The sequence below is a fragment of the Pinus tabuliformis genome, chromosome 4_1 (assembly GCF_031772625.1).
Source record: "Pinus tabuliformis cultivar Carrire ecotype Pingquan chromosome 4_1, CPIR1, whole genome shotgun sequence".
Classification (NCBI taxonomy): domain Eukaryota; kingdom Viridiplantae; phylum Streptophyta; class Pinopsida; order Pinales; family Pinaceae; genus Pinus; species Pinus tabuliformis.
Window position 1 is genome coordinate 778,465,554 of NC_142303.1, and position 12,137 is coordinate 778,477,690.

The following is a 12,137-nucleotide window of genomic DNA, read 5'->3' on the forward strand; positions in this document are numbered from 1 at the left end:
TGACTATGAAGTTGTGCTGGGGATGGAATTCTTGAAATAATATGATGCTATGATTGTTCCACATTTGAAGAAGCTGTACATTTACGATGGAAGGGAAGATGTACCCATTTGTGTTCCAACCATTAGTTTGACAAGACCTGATTGTAAACTAACAGTGATGCAGATGGAGGACGAGAAGCGCTTGGATGATGTGTGTAAGCGATTTTCTACTGTTGAGGGAAAGCTTACCGAGCATTCATTGGTTATCAGGACACTATCTGATAGTATCTTGGATTTGTCAAGAAGGCTAGAAGAGGTTGAGGATGATGATGACGAGGATGTTTATGTGAGACCGAATGTCCATGAGGAGGATCGGGTTGCATATCTGTAGAGGATGGAGATAGAGGATCTTGACAGATGGATTGAGCTTATTAGTGAGGGTGAGCCTTCAGGCTCTACTCCCTCTACATCTTCGTAGATGACATAGAAGATGGGGCTCGTTGTTAGCTGCTCATGGTAGTGAGTCCTTGAAATAGATTGAGCAGGTATGACAGATGATGCAGGAATGGTTTAGCATTAGCATCATGACATGTTGCAGATGGGATGGATTTTCCATGGACCTAAGCATGGGAGAGATTCTTGGTGAATCCAGGATGTGACAAGGTCTGAGAAAGAAAGTGTTCGGTGGTGCCCCACCTCGCTATAAGCGGTTGAAAGACTATCGCAGGTGTAGGGGCATGACAGTTGGTATCAGAGCTCACGGTTGGAGCTGGTGACGAAGTGACAGTGGAAACAGATACTTGCAGGTGAAGGAAGTTGGTTTCACATACAAGTGAGATGAGGACTGGTTCGGTTTTGCAGGGAACTTGGTGAAGCTGGTGGATGGTCTATACTAGATCACAAAGAAAGAATCTGTTGGTAGAGATGGTAGGTGAAACTCATGTTGTAACGGGTGAACCTAGTCATAATGCGACCGAGGCTTTCATAGAAAGGATATTGGAGAGAATGGAGGAATTGGAATATTACTAGACTGCGAAGATGGCTATGGTCATGAAAGATCTAAAGGCTAATGCGAAGATGAGGGAAGAATTCGATGAACTCCGGACTCGACATGAGTACACTAATCTTAAGTGTACACAACTTGAAGATGAAGTCAAGGAGATTGGATAAGCGAGGGATCGAGGTTTGGCAGAAATCTTGAACTTGCAGAAATATCTTGACAATGCGAATGATGAGATCACGGTGTTGAAGAACGCTGTGAGACATAACTCAGGTTGGAGGAGTGTCTCATGTGAAGATCAAGGAACTGGAATCTTATGATGGTACAAGAAGTGCGAAGACTCTTGGTAACTTTTTTTGGGATATGGAGCAATACTTGGAACAAGGTCTGAGAAAGACTGGTGTAGGCATAAGGATATGCATTCTTATGGTTTGAGTGTAACAGTTGGACTGATCACCCGACTAGTTCGAATCATGAGGTCCGGAAGTGTGCAGAGAGATGTTGGCATTATGTTGGAGTATCTGATGATAGTTCACAGGGTAGGATGACACATGGTGGAGACAGTTGTTTTACATATGTTGCAGGGATGTTTGTAGTGTATGGACTAGTTGATATCATGGACCGAGGATGAGACAATTATTTTGGTGAGATGATGATCTTGGTGGCGGATGGTTACCGGGATGGTATATTGTCGAGGACGACAATGATTTCAAGTGGAGGAGGATGTAAGGATCCGCGGTCCAGGTTCCTACCACCGTGCGAAGTGCGAGCGAGCTGCGGCCAAACAAGCGAGCGTGCAAGGTGAAAATGCGTGTGGAGAAGGTTGGCTGTGCAAGTTTATATTGTGGGGATGAGCTGGGTGAGTCACCCACGAACCAACACGACGAACTTGCGATGTGGACGAGTTTAGGTGGGCGGTCCCATGTGATGGGCCGACCCAACCTTGGACGAGTTATGCGAGTTAGAGGCGAGTTGGCTGAGCAAGCTGAACGAAGGCTGGCTGTATGAGTTGGCCTTGCCACCGTCCATATACATAGGCGGATGGATGGACGAGTTGGAGGCATCATCAAACGATCGAACAAGTCATTTGGTGGACAAGCTCAAGCATCTTTGGAAGGTGCGAGGTGCAGGCCAGCGTGGAGGAGCAGGCATAAGGTGTAGGTTGAACCGCAGGTTGATGCACCCGCCCACCGGGCAGACTCGCACGAGACGGTGTACATGGGTTCGGGTAGGCAGGCCGCATGAAGTCGCGCACGCTGGGTGAACACGGAGGTGATACGGGTGAAGGGTCCCACGAAGGCATGCCCACCCGTCAGTCGAAGGCATGGGTGGAGGGTTGCATGAGGCGCCCGCCGGTCGGTTAAACGTGTGGGTGGAGCGCTGCACGAAGGCGCGCCCGCCTGCTGATCAGTGACTTGGGTGAAGGGCTGCATGAAGGTGCCCACCCGTTGGTTGGTGAGCTCGGGTGGAGGGTGCACGAAGGCGCCTGCACGACGGTGAACTCGGGTGGAGGGCTACACGAAGGCGCCCGCCGGTGGTGAAACGAATTCGGGTGGAGGGTGAAACGAAGGTGCTTGCCCGCGGTTGAAGAATCGTGTGAGGTTGCACGGGGTGTTGCCCAACGGTTGGAAAAGTGAAAATTTGGCTAAGTGTGGATCGTAAGAGTGACCACCATGCAAGGTGTGCACGAGGTGGGAAGCTCGTGGGGAAGACATGAAGTCTGAAATTTGCCTAACTATAAAACTTGGGGTTGCCAAGTTATACTTGTATTTTTATGAAAGATTGAAAATATATTGAAATCGGGTAGACTCTTATTCAGGGAGTTGCCCCTCCCTTTATACTGTTGCAATTGTATTATTTATGTGTAATCGCTGTGAATAATGAATGTGTATGGGTGTTCATTAGTATAAAGGCTAATAATAATACTTGGTGAAGAAAAATAAACTAAGTATCAAATGTTAAAGCATAGTCCATAAACATAAGTTTTGGTGAAAAGAAAGTGTTCGGTGGTGCCGCACCTCGCTATAAGTAGTTGAAAGACTACCGCAAGTGTAAGAGTGTGACACCTTTGGTGTGTCGGCCCAAAATAACTAGGAAAAAAATCTTTAAAATTTTCAATAACTTATAATCTTTAGATACCAATATGATTAGAATAGGTATAAATTTTTATATATTATTTGATAAATATTATTTTCAAATGAATTATTTATAAATTCACTTATATGAGAGGTGCCTCCACGATGGTTCCACTTTTAGAAATTAAATGCATTTCGTCACTCAAAGCATTGGAGTCTAGAGGACTCCTCAGGTATTATGATTTTTTTCCCTAGTTTGCTGCCATCGAAATGCTGCGTTTATACCTCAAAACCAGGGCAATGCAGTCGACACGTTTATGTGGTTTTAATTATATAGTTACCAAATTATGAAAAAAGTGATATAAAATTTAATATAGAAAAAGTTCAAGAATACATATCTTATAAATTTTTAAACAGAATTTATTATTTTCGGTCATAGTTTTATATCAATTACAAATTTACCATTCTCTACCCTATTTTAATAGGGAATTCATCGTTTTTACAATTTTTTAACATAAAGCAAATTGTTTGTTATTTCTATTTTTTATAACTTCTTTTAAAATAATAATTACCATTTTCCATTTTTTTTAATATAAAACTTTTAGTTAACCTACTGAACTGGAATAATCAAATTATTACGTTGAACGTATCGAATCAACGAATTTACAATTCTTTTGGTCCTACGTGGCTAAAATTCGTAACAATATTTTGAACAATTAATCAGTTTCTTCCTCATAAACTAATGAAGAATGAAGAAGAATCCCTATTAAAGGGAAGCTAGAAGAATTAACGTGTGAGCAACATCAACTTGAGCACAGAATTTCCTGTACGAGAAAGGGGGTTATATATATATATATATATATATATTATTTTATTTTATTTTATTTTAAGGGATATATAAGATTTGCATAAGTGGAGATATAAGATTTGTATTAATTGTGAATGGTCTATATTGGAATTGATGGGTATGGGTGGGTATGAATTTTGATTTTTTATAAAATAAAAATGATGAAATAAAAATGATGACTGGTTTATATTGGATTTTTTTTTATATGAGAACGAGTAACATTCATACATAAATTCGAAGTTATTTTAAGGGAGATATAATATTTGTATTAATTGTGCATGGTTTATATTGGAATTGAAAAAAATAAAAAATTATGGATGACTTCAATTTAAAAGTGTGAGAACATTTTTCATTTTATACATAATTTAATGAAAGAAATAAAAAAAGATTGAACATTTTTTTTTAATTTTATGAATTTAGGCTTCTGTGATTTATGAATATAAATGTAACAACATCTTTTAGAATTAATCACATAAGAGTTTTTAGTCGACTCTTTTTGAACCATCCACTGTGATTCATCATCAAGAAATTAAGTAAATATTTGATACATTTAGATAGATTCATTTTGATTTTAATATTAGGGTTTTTAATATTAGTTTTAGTTTTTAATATATTAATATTAAGGTTTATAATCTTACGGTTTAATGATAATTTAAGAGTTTAATAAGAATTCTAGGGTTTTTTATATTAATCTTAGGATTTAAAATCTTATGATTTATAATATTAATCTAAGAATTTATTATATTAATTTATGGTTTATAACATCAATCTTCGGTTGTAAAATATTAAGGCTTATAATATTAATCTAGAGGTTTAATATCTTAATTTAAGGAATTATTATATTAATCTTGTGCTTTATAATATTAACCTTAGGGTTTATAATATTACAGTTAATATTTTTTGTTTATAATATTAAGGTTATAAATCACAACAAATGTTTTCAAATTCTATAAATAAGACATGCTATAATAATATTATTAAGCTTAGGTTTTATAATTATAGGGTTTAGAATATTAATATTAGGGTTTATAATCTTAGATTTAATATTAATTGTACAGTTTATAATATTAATCTTCGAGATTAATATAGTGTTAAATATATAGGGCTTATAATATTAGGGTTTAATATATAATGTTTATAATATACTATCCTTATCTAGCCATAGTCAACCATGGTCAACATTGGTCAACCATAATCAATGTTGATTAAGCATTCCCTATCAACCTAGAAAACCCTTTGCTCTACCCATTCCTAATGGCCAACTAGGGTCAACCAAATTTAGAATGGTCGAACATGGTCAGCCAATGTCTTATGATTGAGTGTCGTCAATATTGCCGAAATGGGGGACCATAATCTATTATAGAAAAGTATGGTCAACCATGGTTGATTATGTGAAATGATGGGTAGTCATGTTCAACAATGGCAATGTAGGTCAACCATAGTCAATCATGATCAACCATAGTCAAACCATGGTCAACCATAGACATAAAATTGTTAACCATAGTTAAAACATAGTTAGTGATGCATAAACATGGTGAACATGGCCAACTATAGTCAACTATGGTCAACCGTAGTCAAACAATTGCTAAAAACATAGTTATCCATAGTCAAAACCTAATGAGTGATGTTTAAAAAGTGTGAACATGAAAAGCCATAGTCAACTATGGTCACTCACTATCAATATTTTAAAATGTTTAATAATATCAATATTAATATTAATAAAGTTGAGTAGTAGTAATAAAATAATAACAACAAAAATGACAATAATAATAATAATAAATTATTATTATTATTATTGGTTAGTATTAATAATGAAACATAGTCAACCACATTAGTTAACAAAGTCAAATCATGTCAACCTTTATAGTCATTGTTTAAATTGTTGAGCATGATCAATCTTTGTCACAATGTTACATTGTATTGCAATTTATCCAACGTCACATTGTGACAAACATTGTCACAATGTGACAAACATTGTCGCAATCTTACATTACATTGCAATTTATCCAACGTTGCATAGCGACACTACTAAATTAGTCAACCACATTTAATAATGTTGTTGACTATGTTCAACTATGTTTGTTAACTACATTTGACAATCAACACTCTTCAATTTCAATCAAACATAATTTCCTATTATTATTATTGATTTTTATTAATAGTGAAGCATAGTCAACCACATTAATCAACACATTATAATAAAGTAAACGTTTATGTAACAATTTATATTGTTGACCATCATCAAACTTTGCCCCAATGTGATAATTATTGTCGTCATGTTACATTACATCTCAATTTAGAGTTTTATATTAGGGTTTATGATATTATGTTTTAATATTATTGCTTAAAAATAGGCTTAAAGCATTAGAGTTTGTGATATTAGAGTTTAATATTAGGTTTATAATATAGGGTTTATATTATTGGGTTTAATATTAGGGTTTAACAATAGGTTTGAAATATTAGGTTTTGTAATAATGGGTTTAAAATATTTAGTCTTATAATATTAGGATTAAAATATAGCGTTTTAATATTTATTTATTTTGTAAATTAGAATTATATTCATTCTTCAAAAAGATGTACATCGAGAGTAGCAACAAAAAACAAGTGGTCTCATCGAGACTAGGTTTGTTGATCACCACATACAATGTATAACAAAAGTAAAAAAAGGAAACTAAGGACATTGTCTTAAACCAAGAAGGCGAAAGGCACCAGAAGACAAGTAAAACATAGAAAACACTTGTAGTCATGCTATTCATCCAGCATGATGGAGGCTTGGTTGTTCGAGGCTATCCCAGGAGAAGGCAGAGGTTGAAAAGAGCATCGGACATGCTCCTCGAAATGAGCCATCTAGGAATCCACCTTCTCCACCTTCTTCGATAGAAATTTTTGTCATCGCCAGACCACCATAATACGCTCCCGAACGTCGCACTTAAATTAGTGCAATTTATCCAATGTAGCTCTAAGTTCCACATGTTCCTCCCATCGGATCCTTTTAGGAGTTTCCAATCGTTGCAACAGGGATTGAATCAAGTATCTACAATTTTCCAGGGAACAATATTGAAAGACCCTCGAACCAAGAACCAAAGACTCTACACTCTCTCGTTGTCCCAAGCTGCTATACCACTGAGCCACACCCCTCACCGTGTTTGCGACAATCAACCCCCACGGACCTTCACCAAGTCACCACACCCTTGACTACCCCACACACTAACGACCATCCTCCAGGAGCTTCCCATCAACTTGCCACCCCAACAAGCCACAAAAACCTCCACCCCCTTCTTTGTGTCCTACAATTGAGAAACTTGTTCCTCGTGTCTCGCAATGTAAGGATTTGGAGGGAGGGAGTACCACCCTCTTCTTGAGGTTGGACGCATCGACATTGGACTAGCAGCTTCACCGGTAATGTAGAAGACCCTCCAGGCATGCCCGACCCACACCCACCAGGGCCGTCGCACCCAATGTAGAAGCCAACAACCTCCTAGATAGGGCTAAAATTGTACCAACCAAAACCACACAACACCGCACAGGCTTAGGAGATCTGCCACCTCACCAGTCACACCACCCCACACTCAAACATAGAGAGGTACTAGAATTCAAATGAAGGAGGTCTGAAATAAGGACAAAATTTCCTGTCAAACTATAAGGACTTACCCCCTAACCACACTAGCAACAAAATATCACTTCTACCTCAAATATCCTTGCTCCCTTCCCCTTGAAAGACACATTAAACCTCATGCAAAGAATCCAAAGAAGCCCAATTACAGGCCCTAAAGCCAAAAGATGAAAGCCATCTACAGAACTGCCACCCCTCCCAAGAGAAATGTCACATATGTGGTCCACTCCAACCATTGAAAGAGCCATAACCATAGAACACCAATACACAAATTATCTAGAAGCTCCCGAAGGCCAATTCCACTGGGAACCACAATCGATAACCACTCAAAAAACACCCTTGCAGTGGGAAATTTACTAATTTACATAGCCAACAATCTGGGGAGGAACTATGTTTCTGGGGGCGCCACCTTTCCCAACGAAAGCGGCGTCGCTTCCCTCTTCGACGAGCAAAGAACCTGGCAAGAGCATTAAGCCAAAACGAAACATGAATGAAGTCTCAATTGACCACCCTCGATCTTAGAACGGCGTCTTTGGTGTTGGTCGAGATGCTACTAAATTTAACACACTTACCATTACTCCTCCTCATACGCCAAGTGAAGTGAGATGGCAAGGCGGACGACCCTCGACCCAGGTGCTAGTTGTTGGTCATCATGGGCCACAAGGTGCCCCGTGCACTATGTCTATCACCATCATCGGGGATTTAATATTAGAATAACGTCTCCCGCGCTGGTCGAGGTGCTACTAAATTTCACACACATACCATTACTCTCCTCATACACCAGGTGAAGTGAGAGGGCAAGGCAGACAACCCTCGACTTGGGTGCCATCTATTGGTCATCATGGGCCACAAGGTGCCCCATGCACTATGTTTATCACCATCACTGGGGATTTAATATTAGGGCTTATAATATTACAATTTATAATATCAACCACATGCACAAACACATTTCAATTTATCCAGCATCGCATTGTGACATTAAAAAAATAGTCAACCACATTTACTAATTTGATTGACTATGTTTGATTATGTTTGATAGTCAACACTTTTTAACTTTGGTCAATCATAATTAATATTATTAATCAAATATATTCAATAACATTATTTAAACATTGTTAACCTTGGTGAGCACCAGTATTGTAGCAATAATTCTACAACTCCTTGGTTGCCTACTTTACTCTTATCAACCTGGTAGTTCATAACAAACTTGGAAGCGACGGTGTTGTATGCACAAGTACTAGTTCTTACGGCGGCTGTCACTTGGTTAGCTGGCGCAAGATTACTAGGAGTTCAAGCCAACTTCTATGGATTCCAGAAGAAGCTTTATATGTGATGAAAGAAAGGAAAGCTTACTCTACAGAGGCTACTATAATTGCAGAAAGGAAAAGACTGAAATGTAAAGTAAACCTAGCAAACTCTACTTAACCAACTAATCCTATTTTTGCAGAAAGCACTATGAAAACCATGAAATGAATGCCATTACCTACTCAAGGAAGTAGACAACATTTACTCAAGCTACTTCTAGAAGTAAATGAGAAAAAAACATCTTTTTGGTTTTTTATGTATTTTTATGTGAAATTGACATGCATGTATTTTATTGTGTGTGAAGGTGGAAGCGAACAAGTGGTGTTGAAGGGTGAATTTGGGGTTTGAGGATATGTAGGATGGTGTATATGGGTCCTAGAAGGTCTCGGGTGGCCTTCTGGAGGCTTTTCCCACACTCGGCCTTCAAAAGAAAGCCTATAGGAAAATCTACAGGAGGACACAGGGGATCTATAGGAGGTCTACAGGAGGTCTACAAGAGGTCTACAGGAGGATGCCGAGAGCAGTTTTGAAGGTTTTGAAGGTGTGAGAGTTGGTGGAAAAGGTAGATTAAGGTTGGGATGATGTGTTAGGGTGCCTAAGGTCCACCAAGGATCACTAGGAGAGGGAAGGATGATTGGGAGAGAGGAAGAAATCCTATGGAAAAATGTAGAAAACTAAGGCAGATTTGAGGTGAACTTTGGGCGACCTGTAGGGCGTGGATCAGGGAGAGACTGTGATGGTTGATAGGCTGACCTACTGTGAGAAGAGATCCGCTACAAAAGAACTGACAGCCAACCAATGAGATCAAGTAGCCAAGGAAATGAGTACATCAAAAAAACAAAATTTTTCATCAAGCTAGTTTAAATTATGAGTTATGGAAGTAAATTCTGAAAAATGCTACAGGGAGAGAGAGCATGGAAGAAGACTTATTGCAAAGACAGAAATGAGCATGGTGGAAGAGATCTAAAGCAAAGCATTAACCTTCTAACAAAATGAAAACACTAGAAATACTATGGAGAAGGAAAATGGAAACAACCTTATAAATCACCAAAAGCAACCTATTCTTAACCAAGAAAGAAATTCATCTAACAACAACTAATCCATAAACTGAAACAAAGCATATAAATACAAACAAGAGGAACTTGATTGCTTGGACTGGGCCTTAACCCAAGAGCTTCAGCCCTCTGAGGTAACTCATCGCTAGCTCAAGAAGGATCTCATCTTTATTATCAAAATAGTAATATGATTACATGAAACTATCACCAAAAGTAAGCTCAAAGTTGAGCAGATTTTTATAATAGCAAAATTACAACAAAAATCCTACAAAAATTCGACCCTAGTGAGGCCCTAGGCCTCTCTACTTATACAACTGAAGCTCCCAACAGCTTCCTTAAAATCAGGGAGGTTTGGCTCCCAAAACTCGAGATAAACATAAGTTATCCTCCACTTGCTCGGTTGCCTCCTAGTGCATTGATTTGGCTGTTTGTACTCCGAGCTACATGAAGGGGAATTCGAAGTGGGGAGTAATAAATGAGGGGGATTCCCTCCTATAAATCCTCTCCTTTGTCCACTTCGAATTATTGCTGCCAACTGTCCATTGAATCTTTGACTTTGTCTTCAAAATTGAACAAAAATATGCATTAAACACATATTAGACCTCATGGCATCATAACTAACTCAAATCACTCCATAATCATAAATATAATAAGAAAACTTGCAATAAGCTAAGAGAATGGTTGATTTAACTATGTTAGGAGGCAAAATGGGCCCATATAGTTACCCATTTATGGGGCTCATCATCACCCCTACTGAAGGTGTTGCTCATCTTCTGAGTAACTTAGTCCATCTCCTCATCTTTGATGGCCCTGGTGGCCTCTCTGGCATCCCAAGATTCTGATGTTGTTTCCTCTTCCTTTTCATAGAAGCCTGCTTTTCTGTCTATCTCTTCCCATTTCCTCTGCTCTTATTCTTCGGTTCTCCCTTCTAGCATGCCTAACAGCAGTGGTGGACTCAGCTTGAGGCCAATCGAATTGACCTGCAACCTTTGCATTTAGTGTACACTTTGATGGCCCTGGTGGCCTCTCTGGCATCCCAAGTTTCTGATGTTTTTTCCTCTTCCTTGTCATAGAAGCCTGCTTTTCTGTCTATCTCTTCCCATTGCCTCTGCTCTTCTTCTTCGGTTCTCCCTTCTAGCATGCCTAATAGTAGTGGTGGACTCAGCTTGAGGCCAATCCAATTGACTTGCAACCTCTGCATTGAGTGCTTGTACATTGGCACTCTCCTTAGTGCCTCCTTCATCCTCATTGGGGAATGACATTCCCTGATCTTCAGACTGTGTGGTAAGGTGTTCCATCTACTCATACATGCACACACACAGTCATCCCCAAGTAACCTTTCCATGTCCTCAAAATGTGCAATGGCCTGTGCTTGATCACTTATATATCTAGGGGAAATTTGAGGATTATTTGCAAGCAGCTGGTGTGTGCTGATGAGAGCCATGGGATCTGATGGCTCAGCTCTGATCATTAGTGGCTCATTCTGCTCTCTGATCATCAACCTTTTTACTTCAGTTGCCCTTAACTCCTCATGGTTCATCCATGAAGCCATGGCCATTAGTTGTAGGTCCCCTAGCCTAGCATTGGGGTCCCACACATTCATGTCTGTGAGGGCCATATTATGCAGGTAAAATTCTACCATTTTTGCCTTATCTTCTGCTATGCTTTGGTCACACAGGTCCATAAATTGTCTGTAATCTTGAAAAGGCATTGTGCCTCTTTGTGCCAAAGTCTTTATCTGAAACTGTAGCCATTGGTCCTTGAGGTATAATCCATAGGATTTTGTTGGTGTTCTACATTGCAGTGCCTCCATGGATAAGCCAACCATACATGCCAACTAGGTTTCTTTCTCCTTTAGCTGCCTTCTTAGCAATTCATTTTCAGTTTGGATTTGGCTTCTTGCAATTGCCTCCCTATGTCTGACAGCACTTAACTCCCTACCCATTTCTCTAAGCTTGTTCTCCATGTGGCCAACACCTTCAACTCCTTGGATTTGGCTATTTGCATCCACCTATGTGTTCTTATTCTTTCCTTTTCTAATTCAAAGAATAGTGGGATTGCAAATGTTTGTGGAATTATCCTTCCTCCTTCAAGGAGATGGTAATAGGAGGCAAGTATGGTCTGGGGATTAGGTTCTTGTGGCTCTGTAGCTTCCTCCTTCCTCTTTGGCTGCTCTTCGATTATTTTCTCACACTGTTGGGTCTCCTATAGCCTTGGCAGTGTCTCCTATAGAACTGTCTGTGCCTCCTGTAGGACTGTTTTT